This window comes from Lynx canadensis, chromosome B1, assembly GCF_007474595.2.
Source record: "Lynx canadensis isolate LIC74 chromosome B1, mLynCan4.pri.v2, whole genome shotgun sequence".
NCBI classification, from domain to species: domain Eukaryota; kingdom Metazoa; phylum Chordata; class Mammalia; order Carnivora; family Felidae; genus Lynx; species Lynx canadensis.
In genome coordinates this window covers 100,489,137-100,511,587 of record NC_044306.2, presented here as the reverse complement: position 1 = coordinate 100,511,587, position 22,451 = coordinate 100,489,137, and the positions used below count along the sequence as shown (strand labels likewise).

Below are 22,451 nucleotides of genomic sequence, written 5' to 3'. Positions count from 1 at the left end.
TAGTCAAACTGAGCAACTGCAGGCATCAGGGAAATTTCCTTTTGTTGTCCCTGAAATACTTCTTTCAAGGCTGCTTCTAATTTTATGTAAGACCACACATGTCATGAGTGTCCTTCTTTGCCAGCTGCTCGTCCCACTTCTCCATCCTCATATTAAAGAGTGTAAATCTTCACCTCTATCCTGAATCTAAACACAGACATGATAAGCCTTTCTGGGAATATTGGACATGCAGTATTTCAGGTGAGTCTTGGCAAAGAATGAATTGCTAATCCTCTGAGCTCCACAACCCCACCAAACCTTACAACTGCTGAAGATTAGGTCCTTCAGCAGCACAGAATAGATTTGTGTGGGGGTGCATTAGATTGATAAAGGAGAAGGGGCACTGTGTTTCTCCTAGGATCACCTATATAGGGTCTTCTAAGTATTAAAATAGCTATATGCAAAGGGGCAACTCTGAGGCAGAAAATGTGGGATATAAGTGATTTAAATGTTTGTTTTTTTGTCATTGGCTCTTTACTTCTGAGTTGGAGAAGCCAATGAGAAGAAAGTATTAAGCAATCTCACAGATTGTATCCTCCCATATCGTAAGAACTTTCTACTCTTGCTGCATAAATAGTAGGAAATAGTCACAGGACTGGCCGGTACTCACAAAATAGTCCTTTACTTCCATACTGACTGTTGGGACTGGGTCCACCCTTCTGCACCACTGTGAAGCCTGCCAGAAACAAAGATGCTAACATTAAAGTTCAGTATTGCCTGGCTCAGATTACAGCCACGTAAGCCAAATTTTCATAACAAATTCTAATCTTGAATATGTCTACTCCTCATACATATATGTGTATGTATATGTATATGAGGCCAAAGAATTAAGCCTCCTGTGCAACCTAGCTTTTAGTCAGTCACTGACACTCCCTCTCTGTCCTCTGCATTGTCTGAGAAGTGACAGCAGCAGCTCTTAAATGAAACCATTTCACACACACAATGCAAATCCTTGAAGTCCCTGTGTGTCTGTGTCTGCCTTTGTCAAGGGGAACACAGCATGTATGTAAACATGTGGCATGGAAAGAAGGCCCAGGCAATGACAGCAAGCTTATGGCCCACCAATTTCCTGTTTGTCTCTGAAATTATGTTACCCCTGGCAACTAATGGGGGAAATAATCTCCAAGAGAACAGCACTTCTTTTCCTTATTATAAGTTCAGAGTTTGGCAAGTAAAATAAATTAAAACCTTCTAACCATCTTCTTAATTGCCAAATGCTTTTATGTCCCTGTTCCTTTCTTCATTAACTTTCCTCCTTCCTTCTCTCTCGAAACAGGAGAAAAAACAATAGAAATATATTCCAAGATACAGATAGAGAGATGGAGGGACAGAAAGAGGGGATGTGGAGAGGGAGTTCTAGTTCAGTATTTTAATCTGCTGAAAACTATGATGCATTGAGTTTGTGCGGGTGAAATATTTTGTTTAGTTTTTTATTTATTATTTATTTTTAAAAAAGACAGAGTGTGAGCAGGGGAGGTGCAGAGAGAGAGGAAGAATCTCAGACAGGCTCCATGCTGTCAGTGCAGAGGCTGATGTGGAGCTCGAACTCACAAAACCATGAGATCATAACCTGAGCTGAAATCAAAAGTTGGACACTTAACTGAGTTAACCATCCAGGCGCCCTGAGAAACATCCAATAAAGTTCATACAGTATCTGCAGAGTTGCAATGAATAAACTTTGTTGTCATATCATAAACAGTGACACAGCTGGGGAGATCAATGTATCTTGGGTGACTTTTTCTATCATATAGACAGGCAAAACCAAGTCACATAAATCCATTCATTCATTTAGTTGGTGCTTGCTGCATAGAAAGCACTATGTGGGACGTGTCCATTCTTCCTTTATCCTCTTGTAAGTAGAGTTGAACCCACCAGAAAATGGAACACTGAAAAGGTGAGATAACTTGCCTTTGGTCACATTATGGTGGATTCAGGGCCTGTTCTATTTGATTCAAAGTTGGCATGGTCCCCGCACTATGCATTCTCTCCATACTGTGATGCTTGGTGTGTTAGGTAGTGCAGAGATAAGATAGAGAATTTGAGAGGAACAAGCCAAAATAAGGAAATTATCAGTAAGAAAACTGAGCAACTAAGTACTTAACTATCTTGTTCACTGTTCTTTTAATGAGCAATGGGAGAAGGAAGGAAGGAAGGAAGGAAGAAAGAAAGGAAGGAAGGAAGGAAAAGAAAAAGAAAGAAAGAAAGAAAGAAAGAAAGAAAGAAAGAAAGAAAAGAAAGAGAAAGAAAGAAAAGAAAGAAAGAAAAAGAAAAGATGAAAGAAAGAAAAGAAAGAAAGAAAGAAAGAAAGAAAGAAAGAAAGAAAGAAAGAAAGAAAAGGAAGGGTGGAAGGAAGAAAACTTAGAGACTGATGACTAAAAATTATCTTTCAGAATCTAGCACATAGATTAATGAAAAATGGAAAGAATATTTAGTAAAAATAATTATCCGATCCATTTTTATGTTTATATTCATGTCACACAAAACAAGGAGCAAAATCTTATTTTGGAGTAGTGATTTTCAGGCAACTGTATCATTACAAACTGCATTTTTCACCTCATGAAGTATTTCTTAATAAATGGTAGCCCAAAAGATTTCACCTACATATCAATTTCATCTTAGGATAGGTCATCCCACTGACAGAAGTCCCCAGACAATATTCCCTTAGATATTCAGACTTTTGATAACTATTTGTACTTTTTTTTTTTTTTTACCATCACGGGAATACCATCATATTCCGAAAAGTGCTCAGATTTCTCATTATACTAGTCAAACACTTAAGCATTGTATTAGTTAATCAGCCATTTGTTCCACAACCTCAACTGTAGGTAATGCCTTTTAAATCTTTTACATTATTGAAAATTCGATTTGGCAGACCTAGTCTTAAGATTAGAATCTACTGAACATCATAAAAGTGTTTTCTCAGTGTTAAGATTGCCATTCATCCTTCATATTGTTGTGGTACATATGTTACTAAAACAAACTCATTAATTGTTAATTATTTATGACATGGAAAAAGGATGCCTATCAAGAGATACCTTAATTTCTAAATTTTACATAAATTTTAGTACTCTAAATTTTATATAAATCTTTAGTTTCTTTAATTTGTTAAATTTAGCAGAGACAAATTTACTATGATTTAGCCCCTTACTTATACAGGCTCCTTGACAGAAGGACCCTAGCAATGTTTACAGGGTCACAATAATTTTTGTGAAATTTATCATTATAAGACACTTTAACTGAAGTTGATTAAGACCACTGTCTTTCCGAGTGCCATAGTGGCTCAGTTGGTTGAACATCCTACTCTTGACTTCAGTGCAGGTCATAATCTCATGGTTTTTTGTGAGATGGAACCTGAGTCAGGCTCTGTGCTGAATCAGTTGGGATTCTCTCTCCCTCTCTCTCTGCCTCTCCCCTGCTCGTGTGCATGCAGATGCACTCTCTCTCTCTCAAAATAAATAAGTAAATATTTTTTAAAAATTCTGCTATCTTTCCATCCCCACTTCCCCCAATGTCAAGCCATATTGGAGTGGCCACAAACATGTGTGGGAATCTGGATAAAGGTAGTTACTTATCCTGAGGATACTTTGAGTTTGGGTTTAGTGGGATACATTTATGTAGTTCACAATAACTTTCCTATACACGTAGAGTAATTGCCCACTGTCTGAATGCAGAGATGGCTATTCCAGGAATCTTAATCCTGACTCAAAAGTCCTTTGTCATCAATTCAAAGACCATGTGATTACATTGCATAACAAAACTTAAAATACCCTAAAATCATAAGGTTCTCTGTGAAAGGCATTTGATAAAGATGTTCTCCTATTTAGTAGTCCCCCTTATTTGCAGGGGATATGTTCCAAGCTCTGGTGGATGCCTGAAACTGTGGATAGTAGTGGACTCCACATATACAGTTGGCTCTTAACAAGAGTTTACACTGCACAGGCCCACTTATACAGTACTATACTATAAAAAAAAAAAAAAATTCATGAAAGTGTATTTTCTCTTCCTTATAATTTTCTTCACATTTTTTTTCTCTAGCTCACTTCATTATAAGATGATAGTATATAACACATATGCAGAATATGTGTTATCGACTATTTGTGTTATCCGCAAGGTTTCTGTTCAACAGTAGGCTATTAGTAGTTAAGCTTTTGGGGAGTCAAAAGTTAAACTCAGTGGGGGTTTGGCACCCCTAATCCCTGCATTATTCAAGGACCAACTGTACTATTTTTTTTTCCTGAAGTTAAGATACCTACCTATCCTAAAGTTTAGTTTATAACTTAGGCATAGTAAGAGATTGATGATAATAAGTAATAATAAAATAGGGCACAAAGCAATATACTTTAATGCAAGTTATGTGAATGTGGTCTTTCTCTCTCTCTCTCAAAATACTTAATGTATTATATTCACCCTTCTTCTTAGAATGAATGATATGAGATGATAAAATGCCCACGTGATGAGATGAAGTGAGGTGAATGGTATAGGCATTATGATGTAGTGTTAGGCTACTGCTGACCTTCTGATGACATGTACAAGGAGGATCATCTGCTTCCAGGCCACAGTTGTCCATGGGTAACTGAAGCCACAGAAAGAAAACCACAGATAAAGGAGAGACTAATGTGTTTGACAGCTGTATAATGTTAATGGTCCTGTATAACATTATTGATGATGATGGGTAGAGGTAAGGGAGACTTTCTAAACTATTGGGGGAAAAAGTTGTGTTCACCAATACTAAAACAAAGACTAAATTCTCTTCCTATTATTCTCTCAACAGAAAAGAGTACAAAATTATTATAATATAAAAGCGTACACAAAAAAATTAGGAAGACAATAAATTAATAAAACTATTATGATTTTTCTGATATTTTGATGCTTACTATATTTATAACCTCAGAAAAATTTGGAATTTATTGCAATTCTTTTCTTGTTTTATATATATATATATATATATATATATATATATATATATATTTGTTATGAATTTTTAAGGGGTCCCCAATTATATAAACTTCTAAACTGACAAAACCTGGATTCAACCCTGTAGGCCAGGAAACCAAAATAATTCACCTTATTTTTATAAGAGGATTAAGTGTTTATTTCATGTTAAATACAGTTATTTTTTTAAAAAATAAAGATTTGTTTAAATTTCTCCCTCTTTGTTTTCACTAGATTCTACAAAGGTGAAGGACATATTTAGATAGTTTTTCTTCATATGGCAATTCTGTTACATTGCTCTGTGGCCTGACAAATTAAATCAAAGAAAGTGGTTTAGAAATTTGCAAGGATTCAGTTTTGCCATCTATTAAGTGACACTATGAATTAGATTGCCCACTTTCCCTTTCCTCTGGTCACTTCAGTTGTACATTTTGCTAAGTGAGAAAAAAAAGAGACAGATATTCATCACAAATAGTACACAATAATTATATAGTGTGTATTTTAACTTAGGACAGACTTCCAACTTCTCTGTGGTTTAATTTCAGAAATAACGTGGTACCATTGATACATGCCTCACAGGGAAACTCAGAGGGTTGGTAATATAATACCAATAAAAGGTCCTGGAAGAAAAAATGGCCCTTATGAGTGAGGTGGTATTATACATGATGTGTGCTGAGCAAATGGGATTATTCCAGAATGGCTGCAGTCCCTTGGTTTCGTGAATAATCCTTTAAAAGCAAAGAGATAAACCCCTGAGGTTAAGTTACAGCCTGATGAAATACTTGAAATGACCAAAGTTGGAATTCAGACATTGTTGTACTTCAGAGATACGGAACTACTACCATTTCTTACACTTGTCCAGAATAATGTCGTATTATTCTGCCCTCTCTCCATAAACTGGAGCTTATTAGGCTAAGCAACTTTCTGTCTAAGTTCTACAGGCATAACACGGTGCCTGCCACCAGATAAAAGGGGTGCTGAATATGTTTTCATGCACCACTGGCCACAGCCTTAATTTTTCATCACTTCTATTTCTTTCCTACCTACCCAGTACCTTTTTTTAAAATAACAAAACACAGATGTTAACATTTAAACATTTCCTCGTATTACTTATATATCATAAAATGACAATACTGAGAACAAATGTTGAAGAAGTCAGAAATTTTAATACACTTGAATTCTTACTAGCCATTGCAAATTCAAATCTTATTCTAACTCATTCAAGGCATTTTCCTAAATGCAAAGTCATTGGAAGACACACTATGGACTCCCAGTACTTTGGTGTTTTGGAACAACCTTGATAAAAATAGCCCTCACAGAAAGTTGACTCTGAACTTACTTGAGAGGTTTTTAAGCACTGCTCACAGCTGATCAGAGACAAGACATTAAGTTGCCTCCTTAGGACTTCTGATTAGCTATTAGCTCACCTGGCTGGGTCCAGATTTTTACAGCTTTTTGCTCCATGTGGCCTGAGGTAGAAAAGAAATATCCACCTCAGTATATAAATATTTTCAGGAGGCATCAGTGCCCAGATTCACCCAAACCTCTCAGAGACTTTCTTCCTGGTAAAGTGTTTATTTCCTGTTTCTTCTAATTTCTCTACTTTTCTAAGAGATTCTGTCCTTTAAAATGACCAACTAGCATAAAAAGCTAATGTACACTAAATTTTTTTTATAAGCTATTCAAGCCTTTTCTTTTTATAAGTATTTATTCCTAGAAGCTTCTAGCACCAACTTACTTCTTAAAGAGAACTTAGATTTTTATCATAGCTTTTATTTTAAAAAATGAACAGCATACTCAAGTTTTGAATAGTTTATAGAAGTTCCCTCTCTTAACTAAAGAGCCCGTTGTCTAAACAAAAACTCAAATATCAAGATTTTCTTGATAACCAGAAAAACCATATTGCTGCAAACTGTTTAAGTTCTACTGATAATGGAACTCATTCAAGCAAAATAAAATGAATATTCTTACAGATATCTGTTATGAAAATAGGTTTTCTTTTGTATTTCCTGGTAAGCATGTATTGTTTTGAACGTTAGTGGTAAGAAAAACTAAGCTACATATATGGATATAATTTTCTTTGATGTAAATTTCTCTTCTGTTACTTTCCTCACCTCCCATTTGCAATTATGTGTTGCTTTATGAAGCACCTGTGACACTGTTAACTTTATGTCTTCAAATAAATATGGTCATTTACTCTAGTTCTGCTCCAATAGCTTGAAAAGTTCCCATTAAACATCCAGGTATCTTCCTAATTAAAGCAAATGCTAAACTCGTAAAGACCCATTGGAAAATTCCTCTGATGTTTGACACAGTCGGCAAATCAGCAACGAAGGCTTCTGTTTAAGCTTCCTTAAACTACAAAGGCATTTCTTCAACTGTGAGCCAGCTATCTAGCCGGTGTAACTTTTCCAAAGAATTTCAGAAGTAACCCTTAGCTTCTTGGGTTGGAAAAATATCTCTTATTTATACAAAGAATCAAAAGCTTTAAATGAAACCTTATCTTAGGAAACTATCCCTGGAAGCTTACTGCACAACGTTTTGTTATACAAAAACCCAGTTTCAAAGCAAATGCATCCATAGTTGAAAAAAAAAAAAAAATCTTAGTGTGGATAGTGAAAATGGTCTAGCCTGAACTCTTAAAAGGGCGGCATCTCAACTGGTTATTTTTTAATTGACTCCAATAGCTATGACTGGGGTGCCTGGGTGGCTCCGTCGGTTAAGCGTCTGACTTCGGCTCAGGTCATGATCTTGAGGTCTGTGAGTTTAAGCCCTGCATGGGGCTCTGTGCTGACAGCATGGAGCCTGGAGCCTGCTTGAGATTCTGTGTCTCCCTCTCTCTCTGCCCCTCCTCTGCTCATGCTCTGTCTCTCTCTGTCTCTTAAAAATAAATAAAAGTCAAAAAAAAAAATTAAAAAAAAAATAGCTATGACCTTGGCATAATTCCGGTTAACGGAGCCAGGCAATTGCTTTTGAATTACCTCGCCACTTAAGGTAATCACGAATAATGCCAGACATGTGTTTCTTTTCAGGATGTTAACAAAGATTCCAGATTCAAAAATATGTGAAAAGAGGCATGGGATGTATCTGCTTTGGAGCTGTCTTTGCAGGCCAGCCCACAGTTTAATATTTCTGCTCCCTCCCTGTCTCACCGTCCTAAGTGTCTTCTCATGCCAATCCAGCCTCTATACACCCATAGAAGTATCTTCTGAACATGTAAACATGGGTAGAAGATCTTCAAATTTTCTCAAATTTTTTTTTATAGAAAAAAGTTCAAAATCCCTAGTACAATGTCCAAATCCTGATCTGGTTTGGCTTTTTCTTGACTAGGTCTCTTCTCCGAACGTGCTGTCCTTCTCTTGGTGCCCCAGCACCCCACCCAGCCTTAACACACCCTGAGCTCTCCAGACACTGCCTTGTAACTCAAGCTGATCTCATTGTCTAAATGGCCTTTCAATCCATAGATACCCTTCAGGTATCTGTTCTTATAACACCTTCCCCAAAGACACCTTCTCAAATATTCCTACACGCAAAATATCTTTCCTTCTTCTACTTCATATAGCATGTATAAATGTCATGTGCACTTACAAAATCTATCACATGATGCCTTATGTTGTTTAAGTATGTTTCTATCTTCTCCACTACATCATAATCTGGAGCACAGAGAGCTCTCTGTATCTTAGCCATATCTATAGAATCTTTTATGACTTCTTCCCGTTGCTTCCCCATCCAATGACTAGAAAGGGGGTTTGCATATAGACTTTTTAAAATATTTGCTATTTAGTTGAAGTATTGCATAGCTGCTTGTGATGGTAGTTTTCTATTTATAAATAAAAAATTAGTTTACTTGAATACGTGAGGCATGTTTTGACTCCTATAAAAGAATGAAAAATATGCTTAACAAACTTTTCTACTTTCATTTGATTCCCTATAGAGAAGTTTCTTTTCTTTCTTTCTTTCTTTTTTTTTTTTTTTTTTTGGAAGTTTCTATCCAAATATAGAAGAACTGATTGTTGGGAATGCAACTGTGGCAATGTACTTAAATGCTATTTCTCTTCAATTTCTATTTATTTCAAAATAACAAAGTAATTGTAACAAAAATATGTACACACACAATACCAAAATACAAATATATAAAAAGGAGTTTCTTCATCAGTTCGGGCTTCTACAACAAAGTACTATAGACTGAGTGACATTTATTCCTTACGTATTTAGAGTTTGGAACTCTCAGATGAGGGTGCCAGCATGGTCCAATTCTGGTGAGAGCCTTCTCAAGGTTGCAGACTGCTGACTTTTCTTTGTATCCTCACATGGCAGAGAGCAGAAGGGAGAAGCAAGTTTTCTCATGACTCTTGTAAAGGGCACTAACCCCATTCATGAGGGTTTTATTGTGACCTCATCTCATCCTAATTACCTCCCAAAGGTCCCACAATAGGGTATAGCATTCCACCATGTGAATTTTGGGGGGATACAAACATTCCATCCATAACAGAGGAAAAAGTGAAAATTATGTCTTCTCCCACTTTTGTCCACCATTTCTCCTTCCTAGAGGCGACCTTACCAGTTTCTTATATAGATTCCCTCCCCCCACCCCACCCTGTCTGTCTCTATAGATCATGGTGTTTTGTTTCAAGGTTAGAATGTTTGCTTGATTTGGAAGAAGTGCCGGTTTCCATTAGTTCATGTAACTACCAGTAAATTCCTAAAATCCTTCAAATACTATCTGCAAAACAAGTTCTCAGAGTGATTCTCTACATCTTAGTCTTCGCCATCTATGCTTGCACATGTAAAGTTACAGGATATTTGTGCTTTTGCACAAAAATTATCTTTCGAATATCTACAATTTATCCAACACAGCACTATATCAGGCAATCTCATTTGTTATATCCATTAATCCTCACAACAAAGATATAAATTTTTGCCTCTCATCCACAGGCACAGATGCAGATTGAGGTTTAAGATTCTAGGGGCTGGCCGGTAACCAGAATGCAATTCAGCACAGGTTTATCAGACTCCAAATTCAAGTAGAATCTCCAATCGTGGGACTGTATGACTCCATTATTTGGCTGTATCGCTTTATAATTACTTTCTTTCTTCCTTCCTTTAGCAGTCAGTATCAAGTTATGTCATTTATATGTGTTTCATGTTGCTACAAGATTATTATAAAAATAACTCTTTTAAATAATAAAATTATAAAATGATCCAAGGAGTGGTTCTAAGTAGTTTGGGGGGGGGAACCCTAAAAGTCATTTTTAATACCCTTCTCCTTAATTTCAAAGTTTCTAGAGAGAAATTAAAAAGTCTACTGGAAATTGATCTGCTGCAAATTCATCCTAAGAATTTCAGGGTTGTAGGCTTGTCACAAGAGTAGCATGATAGCCGATTCCTTGTGAATAACAAAACTTGATGAAGTTAATGAACATGCTCTGAAAATAAAGACTATAGTGCAATGCAGTCAAGCTTTTTATTTGCCTGAGTAATTGTCCTACGGTCCTTTTGAGCTTGTCTCCATCCCTTCCATTTTTTCTGTTATTATATTGAGATATACTTCACATTTTGTTTCCCTGATTTGAAACATAACAGCCATTAACTGAAGTACACACTTAATATTGATGTCTTTCTTTTGTCTCTCTTTTTAAATATGAGGCTATAATTAAACAATTAAATGTTGATTTGACAAATTATTCAAGAGACTAAAAACAAGATAGTATACTAGAAAACATACTAAGTTCAGTCTCATTTTGAGACATGGATTAAGGCTTTCTTTTTTTCTTTCTTTAATCTGCTTATTTGTTCGTTGAATAGACTAAATCTACTTAGAATGACAACAGAATAAGTCACTATTGTGTATTATTATTACTGTCATTATTATTTTGCACCTTGGTCTCTTTGTAGAGAGCATTAAGCCAGCTGAGAAATCTCCAAGGTCATTTCAAGGACTGATACTCCACTCTGTTGCTTTCCTTGAGAACTTGTGACTTTCGACGCTGTACAGCCTGAGACTGCTGGAAAGAGAGGGTTTTGTGACAGGAGCACCTGGAGCTCCCTAGAGGGTAATCTTTTTGGCTTTACTGCTTCCTTGACTTCTTAAATTGTGGTGGTGACTGAGTCCTCCGCGCTGCCTGGGCTTTAATTAAAATAAGACCTTTGATACCAGAGGAAATGAAGTACTGAGAGTTCTGGCATGGAAAGCATTTCACATTTCCTTTGGACATTTGGGAGTTGGAGTGCCATGTTGCTTCTAGGGATTTGATGACACCATCCATTTAAATTTTTTTTAATATCTGTTTAATTTATTTTTGAGAGAGAGAGAGAGTGTGTGTGTGCACAAGTGAGGGAGGGGCAGAGAGAGAGGAAGACACAGAATCCGAAGAGGCTCCAGGCCCTGAACTGTCAGCACAGAACCCGACTAGGGGCTCAAACTCACAGACTGCGAGATCATGACCTGAGCCAAAGTTGAACACTTAACCGACTGAGCTATCCATCGGTGCCCCGATGATACCATCCATTTTAAACCGTATCCTTCTCCCTACTTCATAGCACAGGGTACAGTTTATGATCTTATTGTCTTACATGCAAGATAACAATGAATACCAATATTAGCTCTGCTTTTTTATAGCACTTATATAAAGTGTTTTAAATATTTAAATTCAGATACAATGGAGGGATTCCTATAATCACCGTATCTGGTTAATAATCAACTCAAAAACGCTGATGGCAAAATATATAAAACGAACTACTATTAGTTTATTCTTCTGCATAGTTTGCACAAAAGCTGTTAATTAGGAGAGGAAACAAGACATGAATTTAAAAAACTAAAAAGATATTTGATCTTCATGGTTCTTTAAGCTGGCAAAACAGGTCATCCAGGTATATGCTTATTCAGGAAGAGTTAGAATGTCCATGGGAGAAATCACTTCCTTGAGAATAAGGTTGATTTGCAACACCTTAAATTCTAACCCTGCAACTTTGCTACAGGTATGGGATCATTCTTCATGTATTTTATACGATCTTTTATCCATAGTCTGAATGTTCTGCCAAGCATTGATTCATTATCATTAAACTGATAAATGGTCTTCAAGGTTCCCCACAATCATTCTGTAAACCCTGCTGAAATAGCCCTTTCCAGAATGGACGGCTATGAAAGGGATTGGAATGCCAGTCAAATTTTAAGATTTAATCAAAAGGGAGTTACATACATTTATGGCTGTTTAATTCTGTTTGCCAAAGACAATTTATTTTTACCTTTTCCTTTGGATTTCGTAGTTGTTTTTGCTGAAAGATACGTATATTAAAGCAGTACAAACATAATGGAAATATGCTTTAAATTTAATAATTTACTGTTCTTCATGGAGTTACCAGGACATACATAAGTTAGAAAGCTGTGTTTGTTTTTTTTTTTCTGTTATGTTTCACTGTGTTTTCTCCAGTGCAGTTTGATTTTTATCAGTAGAGTGTTGACATCATTTCCTTTATAAGTGGCCATTGTTTAACACTGGTCAAGAAGGACAGGAAAGGGGCAATATATTTATTTATATAAAAGGCTCTAATCAGGAAAATGTTTTCTTGGGTACTTCATTTCCTCATTGTCAAAAGTGAGATTCTTATAAAAAAAATAGTGATGGTATTTTATATCTAACACAAAAGCATGGTAGTTTTGTTCATGAAGCTTTTACTTACCTCTACATCACTTTTGATAGACAGTTTTTATTTTAGATATTACTTTTTATCCTCTCATAAATTCCAGAAAGAGATTTTGACATTAGGATCCCCTGAAATTAAAAAAAAAAAAAGAAAAGAAAAGCAAAAATCAAATACATTAATGCTTAGCAAAGATTGAGTTGTCTTCTATAATTTAACAGTCTCTTCTTAGTGCAAATCCAGCTAAAATGGAAAGGATTAAACTCTGAGTTGATCAAAAGGTTGGAGGAGGCTTGGGGTTTCAGTTCAACTTAGAGGCTGAATTAGAAAGCAGGGAGAATGGAATAATAATGAGAAAGTATATGATTCCCCGAAGTATGCTTTAATCCCCTTTTCTTCTTCTGGCCATAGTTTCTTTTTCAAAAGTAGAGTTCAGAAAATAAGGGCAAAATATGATCTTTTAGATCAAGCTAAAAATATTTCTTCTCCATATCTTTAATGATAGTGCACTATGAGACACTTCTTTGCACATTAGTGAATCTACAGCTAATTTTTTCACTCAATAATATGTATTTATTGATACTTACTATGTCTTAAGTCACTTAACTGAATGCTTTGCATCAGTCATTTTTTCCTCACAGTTATCGACTATCACAGGGTAAGGAACACTGAGGCCTGCCTAAGATCATGGAGCTGGTAAATCACAGAGCAGGGATTTAAACCCAGTTAGCCTGACCAGAGCCTACACTCTTAAAACTGTTATGATGATTGCCTAAGGTGAGATGCTATTCACTACGCATATTGTTCTCAGTGGACATTGTTTTAAATATATTTAAAAGAAATTGATATATAAATATATGTATCCTCAAAATATTAGGGGTGCCTGGGTGGCTCAGTTGGTTGAGTGTCCAACTTCAGCTCAGGTCATGATCTCACGGTTCGTGAGTTTGAGCCCTGCGTCGGGTTCTGCGCTGACAGCTCAGATCCTAGAGCCTGCTTAGGATTCTATCTCCCTCTCCCTCTGCCCCTCCCCACTCACTCTCTCTCTCAAGAGTAAATAAACATTAAAAATTTTTTAAAAATAACAAAATATTTATCACCAGGATTTCAGGGCTAAGTCTTAGAGACACAGAGATGAATATCTAGAGATTTGTCTCTCGTCCATCTTAGAATCTGGTGATGGAGGAAACCACTTTATATACTTACTTAGTGGACAGTATAGTTATAAAAACAATAACTGTGGGCTCATTTAAGATAATAAATTGTAGTAAGTTTAAAAATAATTATTTAGGGTGCCTGGGTGGCTCAGTCAGTTGAGCATCTGACTTCGGCTCAGGTCATGATCTTGCGTTCCGTGAGTTCGAGCCCTGAGTCGGGCTCTGTGTTGACAGCTCGGAGCCCGGAGCCTGCTTCAGATTCTGTGTCTCCCTCTCTCTCTTCCCCTCCCCCCACTCATGCTCTGTCTCTCTCTCTCTGTCAAAAATAAATAAACAATTAAATTTTTTTAATAATTGTTAAATAACTTACATGTGGCTAATATAAAAATCTTATTTTTTATTCAATAACATATATATCTATATGATTGCATAACAATAGACTGTTCATATTGTTCCATAAAGAAAGTGTGCCATTTCGTCAAGCAAACTATAATATCTGACTGACAGGTGCATAATAGTTTTAATCCCCATAGCATCCTAATGAATTTCCCTTTAGCTCATAGTCTCTATGATACTACAGGTGGGACAAGGTATCTTTATTATGTGAAAAGCATTGTAATGGAATGGGAAAAAACAAAAACACAAACAAACAAACAAATAAACATAAGATTGAGGGTCAGCAGGTAGTCTTCCTATACCACATCTGACTTTATTTTTCATTTTTTTTTGTTATTGTTGTTTTGTTTGTGTATTTATTTTTTATTTTTTAAAATTTACATCCAAATTAGTTAGCATACAATGAAACAATGATTTCGGGAGTAGATTCCTCAGTGCCCCTTATCCATTTAGCCCATCCCCTCTCCCACAACCCCTCCAGTAACCCTCAGTTTGTTCTCCACATTTATGAGTCTCTTCTGTTTTGTCCCTCTCTCTGTTTTTATATTATTTTTGTTTCCCTTCCCTTATGTTCATCTGTTTTGTCTCTTGAAGTCCTCATATGGGTGAAGTCATATGATTTTTGTTTTTCTCTGACTGACTAATTTCACTTAGCATAATACCCTCCAGTTCCATCCACGTAGTTGCAAATGGCAAGATTTCATTCTTTCTGATTGCCAAGTAATACTCCATTGTATAGATATACCACATCTTCTTTATCCATGCACTACTAGGCATTTATCCACAGGATACAGGTGTGCTGTTTCGAAGGGACACATGCACCCCCATGTTTATAGCAGCACTATCAACAATAGCCGGAGTATGGAAAGAACCCACATCTGACTTTATAAGCACTGGGACTTTAGGCTGTGTCCTCATCTGTCAAAATATAGATACATGTCTCCTATCTCATGGATTGGGTAGTTTTAAGGATTAAATGAAATGTAGGTAAAGCATCTTACAGTTTAAATAGCTAAAACGATGTCTATCATAACATGGGCTCTTAATGAACACGAGTCTCTGTTGCTAAACCTCAGATCTTTCCGTTTCATGACAACATGAAGAGTACAGTTGTTACTGTCATGGTGGAAATGTATCTGGTGGGGAATACAGAGTCAGAGTAAAGCAGACTAGGCTCAAGTCTTTCTCTGGTTTGTGTTCTTTCCATGTGCCTGGAGGAGAGGCTGTCCTCCACCCTCCTGCCTGTCCTGTCTTCCTACTGGAATTTCATGATGGACAAATGGCTATTCGGTGGGCCCTTCCTAGCTTCCAGGGCACATGGGCACAGATTCTATTTGGGCATTTCCTGTGCTGATATGGTGCTTATAGGGAGAGCATTTCAGAAGATTAAAATTACACACACACACACACACACACACCAGAGAAGCCCTGAGCTGTGTTCCCCAGCAATCATTCTTTCTCCTTATCTATGACAACTGAAATGTTCTTTAGAGGTTTTAAAGTCCTACTTCTCAAGAGAATACAAACCCAGAATGAGAAAATGGCTTGCTTAGAATTTGGTATGTGACTCACATGTCCACTTCCAAACCATTATTCTTCCCAGGCAATAGAATATCGTAAGTGTCTGTGTAACCAACTGCATAGAGCTAAGCAGACCTGTGGCCTAATATCTGTACTGATTTACCTTCGGGAAATGTCAGTCCAATGAGTTTGAACAATCATATATATCTTTACTGTGGGTTTTTCTTTGGGAGAAATATGAAGGATTTAGAGGGCACTTAATTCAGCCTGACTTCTTGAAATTCATCTGGGGACATTTCTTCCATCTCCAAAGTTTAATTTCTTACCAGCCAAGATTGTACCCAACCTCTGTGCACAATTTCCATGCACACTGTCTTCCATGCCTTTCCATCTACTCCTCACACACAACTGTCCCATCTTGTCTAATGGGAAAGGTCATCCTTCTCTGCCTCTGATTCTTCTTTAGCAAGGCATATCTCCGCTAAAATTAGGGGAGTGATGTCCTCCATCATCTTGTTATGTTGATTTATATTTATGATTATGACACATGTCACCTTTATTTTACAATCTTCTAAATATTAAAATGAAAGATCAAACTTGTCAGATAACTATTTTCTCAGGCAATGGTCAGGAAAATGTATGCTGTTCCAAGGAAACTGCCTAATAACCTGGAGCCACTAACACCTCCCTCTGAATCATTGTTGACAAAGAAATCAAACATAGGGGGACTGTATAGTGAGGGCTTCTAGGGAACATGGGGTTGGGAGTCAGTGTGGCTTATTGCATTTTCTCTATTTTTTTATTGTGTTTTTGTATGTGTGTTTTCTTTACTAGATTGGGGGCCAGATTGTTTTGTTCCCCAGGGCTAGTATTTTACCTCTAAAAGACTGGCCACTCAATAAGTGTTCAGGAAAGAATGGATGAACAAATGAAAATATCTATGAAAACTATTTTTTGCTTTTTGGTAGGAACTGAGTACAGGGGGGAGCAAAGGGAGAAAGAATTGCCCAAATCCACAGCTTCTAGCCCAAGATGGTGGCAGAAGTCTGACTTGAGCTGTATTAAAGATATCCCTCCCTCCTGCTTTAAACATCCATGCAAGGCCTGCAGCCCCAGAAGCCATCTTGGTTGCTGTCTGGGAACACAGAGGCGGCTTCCCGTGTGGTCTGTTGCTGGAGTCCATGGGGGCTAACAGACCCCATCTGCCTGGAGCAGTGCTCTAATCCCTTCGCTGGGCGCTCCACTGTGAGGACACCACTCCACAGCGCCAGGTTGAGAGCCTTCACGCTCTCTGTTCTCAGCTGCTCCTTTCCTGCAGAACCTGCCAGGTTCCCATCGTCTCTCCTCTGAATAGATAGCTAGTCTACCAGGCCAGCGAAATTTTTAGATTTTGCACTTTTAGGTTTTGACCGTTAGAGTCAAGAATAGCATAAATCTGAGTCCCCTACAGCTGACCTCCCCCCTCCTCCACCTCCACTTCCACCATCACCTGACACAGGGCCTTTCTTTACATTGAGAGCCTCCAGTTGTCCAAAGGGAGATAAATTAGCAGCTCTCCCAGACAGCAGTTCAATAAGGTGAGAGCATATTGATGACATGGGCTGTGGCTGCAGCACCGAGCTTAGAAAGCCAGTTTTGAAATTGCGAAGGTGCTTTAATAGCATAAATAAACACTACAAACATTTTAAAAATTCCATCTCCCGTATCTGATTGAGACTGATCCAGGTTATCTCAGCAGCTAAATGGAAGTGCATTTTAAATGAAACAGGAGGCAAACCTAAATACTTTAAGCACAAGAACAGAATTGGGGGGGGGGACCTCTAGTGCCTTATCTCATTTACATAGTCCCTATAAAAAATGGTGTTATTCTTAAAGAAAAATTTTCACTGACAGAGTGGCCTGTTGATAGTTCTATGGATTTTAATAATTCACGTACCAAATGTTAGCTTTAAAAATTCCATGAGATAAATTTGATTTTAAAGTTAAGTATTATTTGAGTCAAGATAAATTGATAAAAAATTGCAAAATGACTCATTGCTCTCAAAATTGCTTTTCACTGATATAAAAATAAAAGTGAGATTGAACATGGATGAACTAATTTGAATTTATAACATTTTACTCCCAAAGGGGCATTCTCCTTTTTTAGATAAAGGGCTGACAGCTGCACATTTACATTGTGATATGCACTCATGTGATTTCAAACATTTCTCACCTAGATGTTTAGCAGACATACCTGACCAATGGGAATTCCCAAGAAACAGATTTTCCGTTTCTTATTTTTTTCTTAGTCCAAAGTTAACAATGCTGCATTTTATACAAAGGCAGTGGCTCAATGAATTAGCAATTACCTACATCCAAAGAAAACTGCCATTGAATAATTATATGCATCACACAGTCATTATTGAAGAGATAGAATCCAAAAGCCAAAAATTATTTTAAACATTTTAGTACAGATCTTTATTTTTTTAAGTTATTTATTTATTTGTGTGTCTGTGAGAGAAAGCATAAGCAGGGGAACGGCAGAGAGAGAGAGGGAGGGAGACATAGAATTCAAAGCACGCTTCAGGCTCCAAGCTGTCCGCACAGAGCCAATGCAAGGTTTGAACTCCGAACCATGAGATCAGGACCTAAGCCGAAGCCAGAGGTTCGACTGACTGAGCCAGCCAGGTGCCCCTAAAAGCCAATAATTTTTAACACTAGCATATTCGTGCCCTAATATGGACTGGCTTATAATCACCTGCTATGATTCATAATCATTTAGATAGCATCTCGCATTCCTAATAAATCATCAAATGTACAGCATAAGGAATAAGGTAAAAGCCAATTAAAAATAGAATTAATAAAAACCAAAAGTATTTTTAAATGTTAGTTCAAAGAAATTGTGATCATTTTATGTTTTTCTGACCCTTACTGGTCATTTATAGGAGCAACTTGGTGCCATACTCAGTGAACATGAATAAAAAGAAAGACACTTGATGTGCATGCAGTGTTGATCACTGCATAATTTTAGAGAACTGCTAGTCTCTGAAATATAAGTATAATAGGATAATGAGTGTTACAGTCTTGAATAAAATTCACAGAAGTGGTGTCAGGGTATTAAATTGTCTACAGATTCTTGCATTGTGGAAAGCACTCCAAAATGCTAAATGACATCCAAGAAATGTGTATATAACTGGAGTTATCCACCCACAAGTCTAAAATTCTTTTAATCAATGTCATAATTCTTTTATTTGATGAGAGATCTCTTTTCACATTCACTCTTATCTCTTCACATCTTTTCATCTCTATATGTTATGATTTCTTGTAAGACAGTTTTTTCAACCCGTATCCCTGTTGTATTGTGCTAAATCCAATAACTCTATACCATCCTGCTGTGTGACATTGAATGATGTAGTTCCTATCTGGACTAATGTTTCTTTAGGCCACTGCCACCCCCCAAATCATCAACTAGCAGTTCTCTGGCTTTTCAGTAATATTATTATTCATAGCAATATTCTCACAAATGTTTTCATTCCTTCTCCATTAAACATTTGCCAATTGTCCAATATGTAAAGGCATAATATTGGTATTATCATAGAAGGAGTAAGTTATTTTTAAATTAGTGATTAAATACATCTTATATTACGACTTATAGAAAAATGAAGCCGAAAACATGGGAATGCATCTTGAATCCTGATATTAATCAGATACGTGCAAATTTAAAAGATAAGTTACCGCTGTTTAAATATTCCTAGTGATTAAAAAAAATGTTGTGTTGAGGTGCATCTGGGATTATTATAATTGGCCCAACTTTCTTAGTGGACCACTTGGTCTTATGTTTTAAAAGCACTAAAATGTGTGCTATCCTAATGAACAAACCCCATCTCTAGGAATATTTTCTTTTTTTTTTTTCCTTTTTTTTTCTAGGGATATTTTCTAAAGCAGTATTAACAGGCATGCAAATATTTATTTATAAGATTTTCATTACAGTTTTATTAAAAATGCACAAAAATGGCTGTATATGTAAATTGTTTCATTCAAGTAATAAAGTGATATGATGCGTTTAGAATAACAATCTGAAAATGTATCTATTACTGGTAAGGAAGGGTGTTTATGTTTTATTTTGATTTAAGCTACTGGTCAGTTATAAACAACTTGTATAACAATTGTTATATGTATTTGGGGGAGGAGTCTAAAACATATACACCAAAAATAGTTTACAATGGTTTTCGCTAAACAATGAATTATAGAAGATCCCATTTTTTCATTTCCGTTTAACAGTATTTTCTGATTATCTATAGTAACTATGGATGACACAATTTTTCAAAACTTCCTAAGATAAAAATTCGCTTACAAAGTGAGAATTTATTATCGGAATATTTATTCTACTATGTACTCATCAAAGATAATAAGCAAAAATACATACCCTAGCTAAGCTTGAAATAAACTCTGTAAATATACAGGATGTTGTATAACAACCACATCACCTCACTTCTAACAATCATCCTTAAATTCCCCTCTTCCAGGTAGTCTGTGTGAAACTATTTATAGGGATTTCCATTTATAATCAGACAAGGAGGCAACAAAGTAGATCAAGTCCAAGGAATTATGACTGATTAGAAGGGGTCAGCACAGGAAAGAGAACACATATTTTGGGGGGGGGGGCCTGAAGAAACCTTTCAAGTCTGCCATCAGTGCTACAGTGACTCTCTGACACAATTCAGTAGGAGAAGAGTTATCGTCACTATGGGATGTGATGAAGAAAAACAGTCCAATCATCTTAGAAATAAGAGTCTTTGGTTGATTAGTCCAAATCCATCATCTTCATTAGTAAAATGAAAGTACTCATTCTGCATGTTGTCAGCAAGACAAGTGCTTTATTCTTTAATTATTGTTCCTACTGTTCCATATTCTGAGTGGAGACCCATGATGGACATTTTCTCATGATAAGACATGTTTTTTCCCAAACAGAATACATGGAAAACTGATATGTAAATTCTGAGTTTCTACGTCATGGTACTCCTTGTTCAAGGTCATGTCCTGTGGATTGTAATCTGTATACTTAGTTTATTCATCTGAAAATAAATAACTTCTACCAGAAGCAGAATGGTTTTATCTACCACTTTATACCTAGCATTAGCTTACAAAGAAGACATTCAGTTAATACTTATTGAATGAATGAATGACTCAAGAATGAAGAATGAATGAGCACATGATTTAAACAATTCTAATTGAATGTGAAGTGTTTATACGTGAATAGTCATGAAGAACTATTGAGTTATAAAGCCCCAAAGAGACTCAATTCTACATAAACATTTAATTCATGATGAATATGACATAAGAAAATGACAAAAAATGCTAAAATCATTTTCTAAAGGTTGTTGAGTTAACCCAAAAGCACTTAGATAAAGCAATTTGATCCACATTATACACCATGCAACAAAATTCCATATGATCTAAAGTGCCACAGAAAAAAAGACAATTAAGTATTCACCAACTGTCTGAAGGAAGGGCTAGTGAAAATGTAAGCTGATAAATACCTAAGTTTCCTAAGCAAAGAAACACTAGAAGAAATGCTAAAGTAAATAATCTTTAGCTATATAGAAATTTTAATCTATTATAAGATTTTTAAATAGTAAAAATATCTAGAAAAATATTTACAAAAAACATGAAAAAAGTTTGCATTTTTAAATATAAGTTTATTGTAAAATTGGAAAAAAGTACTCCAATGCCTAGGTAAAACAAACAAACAAACAAACAAACAAAAAACAAAACAACATGATTAGTCACTCCCCTCAGGAGAAAATGCATTTAGTAAACCAACATACTGAAAAGCCTGCACTTTCAATAATAAATAAATTGAAATAAATAAATTCTATTTATAAGCAATAAATAGAATTAGAAAAAAAGTGGCGTAGTACCATTTTTCACCTATTACATTGATCATTAATAGCTGTACTATCTAGGGGAGCCTGGGTAGCTCAGTTGGTTAAGCCTCTGACTGGCTCAGGTCATGATCTTGGGGTTTGTGAGTTTGAGCTCTGCACTGGGCTTTATGCTGACAGCTCAGAACCTGGAGCCTGCTTCGGATTCTGTGTCTCCCTCTCTCTCTCTGCCCTCCCCTGTTCATGCTCTGTTTCTCTCTCAAAAATAAATAAACATTAAAAAAAAAAAAAAACCTGTACCATCTAATGGTCTTCAATAGCATGATAACAATGATATAGTAAGTCATACTTAGCTGATAGCAAAGTAAATTAGCACTATCATTTTGACAAATAATTTGGCAATATGTTTTAAGTACGATACTATAATAATGCTTGCATTCTTTGTTCTAATATTCCGATTTTGTAAGATTCACCCATTTGAAAGTAACACGTAAGAAACAACTCTCGGGCGAAGACATTGCATTTTATTTGTAGAAGCAAAAACAGTCAAAAAATGTCCAAAAATAGGGAACAACTTGAATAATTGGGGACACCCATTCAAAAGAGTATGAAGGGGCAGTGGGAATGGATATGAAAAACATTACAGATAAAAAAGCATAGCATTACATGCATAATATGATTGCAACTATATAAAATATATGCGCCTGGGACAGGTGGCATGAAAATATTTTCATATGAGAAGAGGAGAAGCTATCTTACGTCTTGCTTCTTCTATCCTGTTGTCTGGAATATTTATGAGTTCCAGAGGCTTCCTGAAGGGAAGGGGAACACTTGAGGGACAGCCATGCCTAGAGCTTGAATGAGATCTGAGGTCCCAAAGACCTAATGGAGCTGCCACTCT

General features: G+C 36.3%; 1 long non-coding RNA gene across 1 annotated transcript in view; it reads right to left on the bottom strand.

Annotated features, from left to right (window-relative positions):
• Positions 1–12,738, bottom strand: part of LOC115512266 — a 35,364-nt gene extending 22,626 nt beyond the window's left edge. The window contains exons 1-2 of the long non-coding RNA XR_004343527.1: positions 12,652–12,738; positions 650–715 (exon numbers count right to left, since the gene is read on the bottom strand). This is a non-coding gene — a long non-coding RNA (uncharacterized LOC115512266). The remainder of the gene's footprint in view (positions 1–649; positions 716–12,651) is intronic.
• Positions 12,739–22,451: the final 9,713 nt, after the last annotated feature.